The sequence below is a fragment of the Pinus tabuliformis genome, chromosome 5_2 (assembly GCF_031772625.1).
Source record: "Pinus tabuliformis cultivar Carrire ecotype Pingquan chromosome 5_2, CPIR1, whole genome shotgun sequence".
In the NCBI taxonomy this organism is placed as follows: Eukaryota; Viridiplantae; Streptophyta; class Pinopsida; order Pinales; family Pinaceae; genus Pinus; species Pinus tabuliformis.
In genome coordinates, this window is record NC_142306.1 from 85945295 (window position 1) to 85955907 (window position 10613).

The window sequence follows — 10613 nt, forward strand, 5'->3', positions numbered from 1 at the left end:
GTGCCTTGCAGCTCCAAGCATGAAATGCCCATAAACCAAGGGCTCCTAAGTCCCTAATAGAGTTGTTCTAACCCCTAAAGGAACAAGGTCAACAAACTACAGCTTCTCCCAGAAGTTCTCCACCAGAAACTGCCCAGAATAAGTCAAAACAGGATCATTTCAGCTGCTCCACTGGCTAGCTGCGTTGCATAGCACCTAAACACACTAGCTAGGTGCGTTGCAACGCACCTAAATGCACTATCAGAGTGCGTTGAGCGGGAAATGACAAATGGCAGTGTCATTCCGCGAGGTGGAGAGATAATGGAAGCTTCCAGAATCTTCTCCTATGACACTTGCCTCACTGAATTCGACGAAGGATGAGTAAGAGGCTTTCAGTCTCCAAGTGGAAGCAAGAACTGACAGAGAGAAGACACTAATCAAATCACAGGCTGACTCATCCTCCTTACATACATCTATATATGGATCCCTCATCCCAGAGATCCAGAGGCTAGAATTTTGCACATTGTAAGGAATTGTTGTTGGTTTTGAGATAGAGATCAGAGTATTGGGTGATTTATGCTTTGTTGGAGGTGAAGAGGGGATTCTTTGCTGGGAGGCTGATGCTGGGTCAGGAATCATCGGTTGTAACTCCTCCTGGATCTTCTTGTTATATCAATAAAACTATTTGAGTTTTTCCTCCATTCTTGTGTATCATTGATGCTTGTTACATTTGTATGGTTAGCTTAAATCTGATCCTAAGCTATTTATGAATATAGATCCATGTCTTTGTATAGTTTTCTTCTTCTGTGATCTTACAGGTATTTGGTGAAGCTGGGAAAGTAAGGGAGCAGGTAGCTGGAATCTGTCAAAGAAGAGAGGGATTGGATCAAAGGACTAGCACAAGACACAGGTCGGTTCTTTCTATCCCCCTCTATCTTTAATTCATAAAGGAAATACAAAAGTAGTTTTCTCTGTTTGTTTCTAAGGCAGCTGTCACACCTTAGTGGGATAGAGCAGTTCTAAATAGGCACTTTTCCCGGTAACAAAGGCTCTAGTAATTAATAACTAAAAACTTGTGTTCACATATAACATACAAAGACATATTGAGGGTCGTAGAAACATAGGAAAAGTAGGCATAACATATACAAAAATGAGGCACCAAGTGTCGTAAGAGACTATTAGTCTAATATAATGACTCGAGAGAGAGCATTGGAGTTGCCTTGGGGTGAATTCTCTACTAGTGCATTGATAACAACTTGAGGGTGAGGATGCAAGTATAATCTAGAGTTTGAATCAAACACTGCACAACATTCCACCATTGTTAATCTGGTGATGATATCGTCCAAATTATATCTAATGTCCTAAAGGGTCTATTTTATCTCCTCTTTTCCTGCAAATAATTGGCATTTTTTGACTTGTTTGTCATGGATGACCATGTGAAAGAAGGTTTCTAGTTGGCAATGAAAATCCATTGAGTGAAGAAAATGAAGTCTCCTTCGGTGAACTTTTCCAAGATACAAATTTCATCTCAAGGTGCTTCAACTAATTTAAGAATTAGAGAAATATGTTTGATATTCAAATTCCTTGGCTTCCAAGTGGAGGATCTCATTTCTCACTTCAGAGGGGACAAATTCGAAGTGATAAGACACGAAGTTCCAACCAAAGAAACGCCAACGAAGAGGGGAGGATGCTCCTGTGACACCACCTCGGTGACTATGTAAGCATAGTCAGATATCTATAAAGACAATTGATATAAAAGGACATGGTTGGGATGACCAAACTTGGTTGAGACAATTGGTGTAATCATGCCACCCTAAGGTGAAATCCCTATGTTTATCAAGAAAAACCATGACCTAAACATCAAATGGACAGGAACGACTACCTAAATGATCAAAAAATAAAGAAGGACAAGTGTGTGTTATGGCACACATGTTAATAGCCACATTAAACACACAATTCATATGCACACTTCCTTGAAATGTGTCCATGATCAATTGCGACAGACAAAAACTGTGAACTAGGGGAATGTCAGACTAAGGTCTCTCTGCCACCACTTGCTTGCGTTTAAAAAGATTTAACAAATTTTGTTTTGGCTGAACCTAAAGACAATGTGAACGCCACACATGGGTAAGGTATGGATAGGTGGTGACATTGGCTCTCATGCTCGTCCACACCTTCCTTTTTTCCACTTAATTTTGCACATGCTAATAATTATAGATGATGCATAATTGTAATGTTAATGACAACCCCATCGGGGATGGTTTCTTATGCCTGTGTCTGACAAGATGTAGGCTCGAGCTCCGATTTACCTCAGGGGTGTTACCATTTGCTTGTGACTAATCATGTCAGAGGCATCGTTGGATTTGATGAATCTCCTTGATGGGAGCCTCATTCTACCATGGTTCATCGTAGCTCAGGCACTGAGAGCAGTTGTTCCAATCACCCAATATATTCGCCACCTTATTACCTTCCTGCCTTGTGTTATTTGGGAGAATGTACTGAAAGGAAGAAAGGAGGATTTTAATACCCATAATCACCTTATCCATTCACCAACTATGGTTTAACTGATCCTTTGATTGGCCACGCAAAAATTTTCTTATAAATTGTATGGAAATTTGTGAATGACCATGTACCTGTAACAGTGTTGGCATTATGAGACAAGTGTTGTCCTTGATGGCAAATCACACAAAATGATAGATTATAGTGCAAAAGGTTAGTAGCAAAGAATTGATGATCAGACTATAAAGAATGAAGAAAGAAGAGTATATACGCAGGTTCACTATATACCAAGTAGGGTATACACGCAGGTTCACTATATACCAAGTCGCATATATGCAGGTTCGCTATATACCAAGTAGGGTATACAAGCAGGTTCACTATATACGAAGTCGCATATATGCAGGTTCACTATATACCAAGTAGGGTATACACGCATTTTTATGCACGGAAAAGCGCGTACATGTCGGAAAGCTTACTCTTGGTCCGTGATAGTTAGTCCTCGATATTTGAACCTATCGTTTTGGACCATGGTATCTCGACAAGTGTGTTGATCCCAAGTATTGGGCTCTTGGTATTGATTTATTATGGTTTTGGACCATGGTATTGAGTAAGGCCTAAGACTATAAAAGGAGAAGAAGATCATTAGGCAAGTGCATCCGAAAAGTCTTGAATATCTGAGGAAGGATGAGATCCAGTATGCAGGTTATGGGTTGATGATGCATTGCTTGATCTGAGCTAAGGAGGGATCTCACCGGTGGATGGAGAACAAGATCTAAGAAGAGATCGGGATCAAATGGTTTGAAATGAACTATCTTTCTATGGTTGATTATGCTTATTCTAGATCTGCATACTGACGCATGTAATGTTCTATAAATGTTATGAGTATGACTGATGTCTGGTACAGCTGCAAAGTTATAAGAATATATTTTTAGATCTGTACGCGGGTTGCCTTTGGCAAAAGTGCGTATGTACGCGGGTTTGATTCATCATAGTAGCGTATACCATTTGAGCTATGATGTCTGAAGTTACAGGTGGCTCTGACTGTTGATGAGTTCTGATGTCTGTTTAATGGTGTCAGTATTCTGCATATCTTGTTTGGCTGATTGTGTTTAGCTTCAGTATTGATGGATGAGAACTAATATTGGATCAGGATCATAATGACTCATATTTATGAGATCTGATGGACTAGATTTGGGTGCTCACGCATATATTATCCTTGTATATGTCATGATCTGGTTATGTCTGAAGTCAGGGAGTGCAGCAAAGTTATGAATAAGTGATTAATGACATATACGCTGGTTCATCTTGATGAAGTTGCGTATACACGCAGGTTCAGCACTTCCAAGTAGTGTATGCACTCTGATGCATGTTTTTGATGATACAGTTGGTTCTGATTGATTTTGCAGAGTTCTGTGACTGTGTTGATTGATAGGGTTTCAGTGTTTCAGTGATTCAGAGATTGATGATGCTAGTAGTGATTGTTTTGAATGAAGTTATGGTTCCAGTATGAAAATTGGATGAAACGTGGCCTTCAGATTATAGTGTTGTGCTTCAGGAGTATCCAGTCTGAAAATGTATGAAATGTGGTACCTGGAGGAGAGAAGATTGTAGGTCGGCGCCTACGTACTAGTATCTTAGCTAGTACAAGAGCAAAGGGGGTTGGAGCTCCCTTCTAGGAGAATCTGGAGAACGAGAGAAGGTTGTAACCTTCTTCAGGTTGTAGCCTGCGTGCTGGTAAAGGACTGCACCAGTACATTGTAAAAGAACTTTCTTATTAAAGGAAGATAGAAACGAATTGCAGCAGGTGGTTTTCACCCACATTGGGTTTCCACCTTATATCATGGAGTTCATGTGTGTTGCTTATCTATCTGTTTTACTGCTACTGTTGACTGTTAATATGGCTAATAATGTTCTGATGCATCCATTGAAGATCACATAACTGAATCATGATTTTAATGGCTATACGCTAGTTGCAATAGACACAGTCGCGTATATACGCGGGTATAATTAACTGAAGTAGCGCATATTATTCTGAAGTATGAAAATGAAACAGTTTTATTGATTAGATAATACTGATTCACCCCCCCTCTTAGTATTATTTCCAACAAACAGTGTATACCCTTCGCGAACTGCAATTTTTAGACCTTTCTCTAAGTTGGGGAATTCTTCCATACTATTTATTGTAGTACCACAATAGAATGCATAAACACACAATGGTGAAGGGTTCTCATCTTGAAAGATGCCTCCATAACCTGCAGACCCCAGGTTCCCCTTCAATGCACCATCAAAGCTTAATATTTTAAAACCTTTTATAGGAGGTGTGAAAATATTGGTGTCGTGATGCCTTAATCTGAGCGATTGAGGGCGAGTTGAGATGAACATTGTTGGGCATAAATCCAAGTTTTAAAAGATGGAATCCTCTGTCTTAGTAGCTTACCACTCTTCCTATGTCAAAGAGAATGCAACTATTGTTTCTCAAGTATTTTTGGTTATGGTTTCTTTTAAAATGGAAACATCTCTCTTTTTGTATTAAATACTCAAATACTCTACTCTTTCCATAGATTCCATATAACAAAACTATAGGAAAATCACAAGGCTTATAAGGCTATCGAATGTTTGAACTTATTATCAAAGGGTTGATTTGATATATCTGTCATTGTTCTCGACTATGGTTGGGGACATTGAAATATTTGTGATATAATATCCCAATCTTTGCGCACAAAGGTGCAAGTCATAAAAATGTGTTATGTTGTCTCTTCTTCTTGAAATCATGGGGAGCAAGTCGATGGTACATGATAGCCTTTTATTCATAAGTGATACCACGTGAGGGTACATCCTTGTACGATCAGCCAAAGGAAAATAACACGTTTTGGCCAGCATTTATTGTCCCACAGTTTCCTCCAAGAAACTGCATTGTCATCTGTATGAATATCTGCACGTATTCCATATTCTTCTTTCAACGAAAATGTACCTGATGATTAGTGTCTCCATTGTAGAATATCTAGATGTTGAGAGATTTTGATGGACCTATTATCCAATAATTCTTTAAATTTCCTACCAGGGGTAGCTATCATAATTTCCTAACCAACCATATCTTTCCTTCCACACCCTCCATTCTTAATTTTCCATGTGAGGTTTCCAAGAGTTGGCCAATGTATGGGAACCAAGAATTTGGGAAAGAGTTTGTATTGGTTGAAATTGTTGAGACTCTCCTAAGTAGGGGAAATATTGCCAAGAATATTCCCAAAATGTCGTTGTTCCCCCATATTTGATATCCTAAAATGGATGGAGATGAATGAGATCTTTGCCATTGATAGTCCAGTTCTAGGTGGTAGATCCTTTAATGAATTCATTAAAACATAGTCTCTCCTCTTGTGCAAGAAGTGGCAAGTATTTTCTTTTCCAAATTTGCTTCCAAAGTTGTGGGCTACCCTGAACCTAGAACCACCAAAATTTTATGGCATAAGCTTCACTGATTAATTGCAGGTCCTGAAGCCCCAAACCCCCCCAAGATTAGGTTTAATTAATTTGTTCCATCCAACCAGGGACCACTTTCACTCTTTGGAAGCACCCATCCACAAGAAGTTAGTCCATAATGAGCAGAATCGTTGACTAATTGCTAAGGTGATAGTGATGACCGATGGTTGATAACTGGGTATTGCTTGTAAAACTGCTTTCAATAGCGTAAGGCGACTCGAAGATTCCGTGTTCTGAAAGTCCAATTGTTTATCTTATGTCGAGTCTTCTCTAGGAGATCTTCCCGAGATGCGACTCGATTAGAGTGAATGACTAGTGGTACCCCTAATATTTAAAAAGAAGATACCCTTTCTTGAAACCCAATGCTCAAATCAACTACATTTGAACAATTTCTAGATAATTAAAAAAAATACTTGTCTTTTATAAAATGATATATATATATATATATATAAAGTTTTAAGAATTATATAAACTATATAATAGATAATTATGTAGTTTTTCTTTAAAATATTCTATATATTTATTAAAATTAATAAAAATATAATTAAAAAAATATATAACTAAAATAAATTAAAGAAGGTAAAGTTTTAAGAATTAGTTGAAATATTTTTGATATAAAATTATGTATATTTTTCTTTAAAATCTAAATCATGCGTTGAATTTTAAAGTTAGATTTTTATTGAAATACCAACTCTGAAATGTGAATCGTTTATTTAAGTTACAAAACATGAATCATGATAGTGAATAACAAAGAATATAACCTACTTAATTAGCAATAACATCATAAAGAAATAAAGAAATAAATCAACTTTCTTTATGTTAAAGTCACTTAAAAAACATATAAAAAGTGATATTATTAGAAATTTCCTACAAATAAAATATAGTTGTATTCTTTAAACTTGATTTCTTTTAAATAGAAACATAATACGGCCCAAAAACATATATATAAATGTAATGATTATATATTTGTGGTTTTAGTTTTGAATTTTACATATTTAATTAAAACAAAAAAATTATAAATATATATATAATTTTTTATTTTCTCAAAATACATATTATGAGTAAGTTAAAATAATTATTTATAAATTAATTAAAATAAAATAAACATTATAATATGAAAATATTTGGAACTATTTGTAATAATTTTAAAGTCTTATTTTTGGTGAACCTTTATTCATTTTTAGAGATAAAAAGTTTAAATGAGATATATTATATTAAATATAAATGGAGTAAAGAAATAATAAAATGAATAGGATTCTTTAATAGATGAAAGAGAGTATAAAGTGGATGAGGATTTTTTTATTTTTTTTAATATAGATTGATTCTCAAGGGAATATATGCTTCGTCTTAATGCTTATCAATGATTGTAGTGGTTGTAGTGTGTTAGAGAGTTTCTTAGGTTGTATTGACTTTTAAAAATTTTAAAAATTTCATAAGAATTTTCAAAACATACCTAATTTTAGAAAAACTCGTCAACAATTTTTTTTTATCAAGATCTGAGATTATTAAAAGTTAAGTAAAATGAAAATTAATAATAATATTTTTGTTGCAATATTTAATAATAATAATTTCTTGCAATAATTTTTTTAGATATCATTTTTTGGGATTCAACTGCGTTAAGAAAAGTCATTCATCTATGACCATTTCCATTTCATGATTTTTGAATAGTCCACTGAGCACTCATTGCATTGGGTGATGCTCACAGGGGTGAAGAAGTGGGATTGAAACTAGTGAAATAAATCACATAGCATCAATAATCACATCCTGAACAGGACTTCCCGGGAGGTCACCCATCCCAAATCGCCTCCAGCTCAAGTGCGCTTAACCGTGGAGTTTTCCCCACAATCAAGCCCACTTAGCTTGCTACCCCATTTGCAAAACCTTAGCAAGTATTGTGCCTCATGCACAATTCAAGTAGAGTTCCCTTCACTCTTTTGAATTAATTGAATAGTCCACTTAGCACTCATTGCATTCGGTGATGCTCATGGCGGTGAAGAAGTGGGATTGAAACTAGTGAAATAAATCACATAGCATCAATCATCACATCTGGGGCTTGCACCCAGTAACCAGGACTTCCTGGGCGGTCACCCATCTAAGATCGCCTCTGGCTCAAGCACGCATAACTATGGAGTTTTCCCCACAATCAATCCCACTTAGCTTGCTACCCCATTTGCAAAACCTTAGCAAGTATTGTGTCTCATGAACCATTCAAGTAGAGTTCCCTTCACTCTTTTGAATTAAGTATTGGGGGTTTTCACAGTGCATTGTATTAGATCATTTTTTGGGATTCAACTGCGTTAAGTAAGTCATTCATCTATGACCATTTCCATGAGAGCTATTCATAACCGAATAATCTCTCATGATTTTTGAATAGTCCACTTAGCACTCATTGCATTGGGTGATACAAATGAAATTTTTGGCTATATCAACTACATTAATATTTTTAATATAGTTGTACTAGTTAATAATTAAAATATGCCAAAATATAAAAGGTGAAATAATAGTAAATATATAATATTAAAATTAAATTAAATATTAAAATAGTAGTAAATAAAAATAATAGATTATTACCTAGATGCGAGTGATTATCATGGCAATTAAAATGATAAGACGGTCGGATGGCGGAAGGGCTGGCCACATGGTCACCTACTTCTTCCCCCATGCCAACCTGAGACGCATTCAAGGCACCTTGCAAGCGCCATTAAATGAGTTTAATGGCCGAGACAACACCAAGACACTCATAGCCATGGCACCTGCAAATCATTATGCAATTCCTCCCCCCTCGCTCCATTGTCTTTGCCCTTCGCAGGCTGCAGAGCCCTGCTCACGCACTGTAATAGGTAGCTGATGCTGGCTGCTAAGTTGTATTGACCTGAGCAATGGATTCCATTACTCTCATAGTAGACTCTGCAACTTAGCCCCGACTTAGACCTACTTTGTCCATTCTCTACGCAGTTATTCCACCAACCCCTCTGTTGCTAACCTTGCCCTCAATCCTGCCATGGCTCGCATCTGACATCGAATGCGAAGCAGGAAAGGAGGCACTCGCGGCGGAAACATCTGCCCTCCGGAAAAACCCAGCCCTGACTTTGTTTCCTCTGCTTCTTCAGCTAACAATCCCAATCCACATAGCTCATTCTATGGTCATTACCCAGACACCCGAAGTGGAAGGGGAAAAGCCAGGCTCCAAGGTACAGGATGGAGGGATGTTGCGGTTCACATAGCCAATTTTTCCCTTCCTCTGCATCCAGCTCCCCATACCACTCAATTCCGTTTTTTGCAGCACTCGTAATCACAGCCACTGTTACTATTACATTCTCTGAAGAAATTGACCCGACGACACCTGCGCCTGAGCTCAATGATGAGTAGAATAGGGTAGCACCAAGCAACAGGGGCATTTGCAACCCAGGCAATCAGCAACCCAATGAAGACAGAGCCACCCTGCATGGTAAAGCATTGGTTGGTAGTTAGCCAGCTGCGGATAGCAAACTTGGTGACACGGAGGCTTCAGGAAGCTGATGGGGCGACACGTTTGGAGTGCATGCTGGCGCAAGTAGCACCAAGTGTGTCCATCCAACTCAAGGCAGTGGCACGTCAAACGATGAAGATGATTGGTACAAATATGCGTGTCCGATCGAAGAAGAACTGGCCCCAGACAATCTCTAGTCTCGCCACTTGGCAGCCAGGTGTCACCTTTCTTGCTAGGTGGATGCTTCTCACGATGACTGGGCATTTACGGCTAAGTTTTTTAGGGTTATTTCTATGCAATGTCGTTTTGTTTCTTGGACAAAACTGATAACCCCTATGTGGGTTCTTTTGATTTCATGGACTGGTTTCCCCTTTGTTAGGGCAGTCAAGGCTAGACAGTTTTATTTTGTGATGAATGGTGCTCAATACTATTGAGGCCATGCCTCTTTGTAAATACTTTTTTGTATCATATTAATAGAACAATATTACTTAGAAAAAAAATATTAGCTTATTAAAATAAACAAAATAAGAAAAAATTAATAAATTAATAATAAATGTAAATATTAGTCCAATTGTATTTAAGGGTGGACATAAATATATTTATTAAATATTAAATTATTTTAAAAATAAAAATAAAATTTGTATTAAAAAAGCGTTAAAATAAAATTTAAATTTAAATCTTCGAAAAAAAATTATAATTGAAAAAAATAGTTAAAAATGAAAAAGAAAGGATGACGTCGCCTTTGTTTTTAAGGTCCATTTGTACACGGGACCTTGTAAATTTAAAATACATGGGAGAGTTGTTGGAATGCGCATTAGAACAACATGATTAGAATTCTTTAGTGAAGTGATCAATGGGATGCTGAGATCATTCCATTGACCAAATTTTGCATACGTCAGCTAATACGTATACGAATACTTGAGTGGCTGTAACTACAAATACTTCCAACCTCTTTGAATTATTTTTCCTTATTCTCCTGTCATGTGTCATGTTCTCTGAGCAGAAGGAGAGGAGAGTGATATTAATTTGTATACTGTTGTTACACTAAAATTTGTCACCATGACTATTTGCAGTCAGTATGGCTCCATCAATAACCATACTGTCCTCCTTGGCAAGTCTTATACCTCTGCTCCTCATGTCAAACTCCAAAAAAGAGAGAAAGCCTTTAAAAAATCAATATAACTCTGGT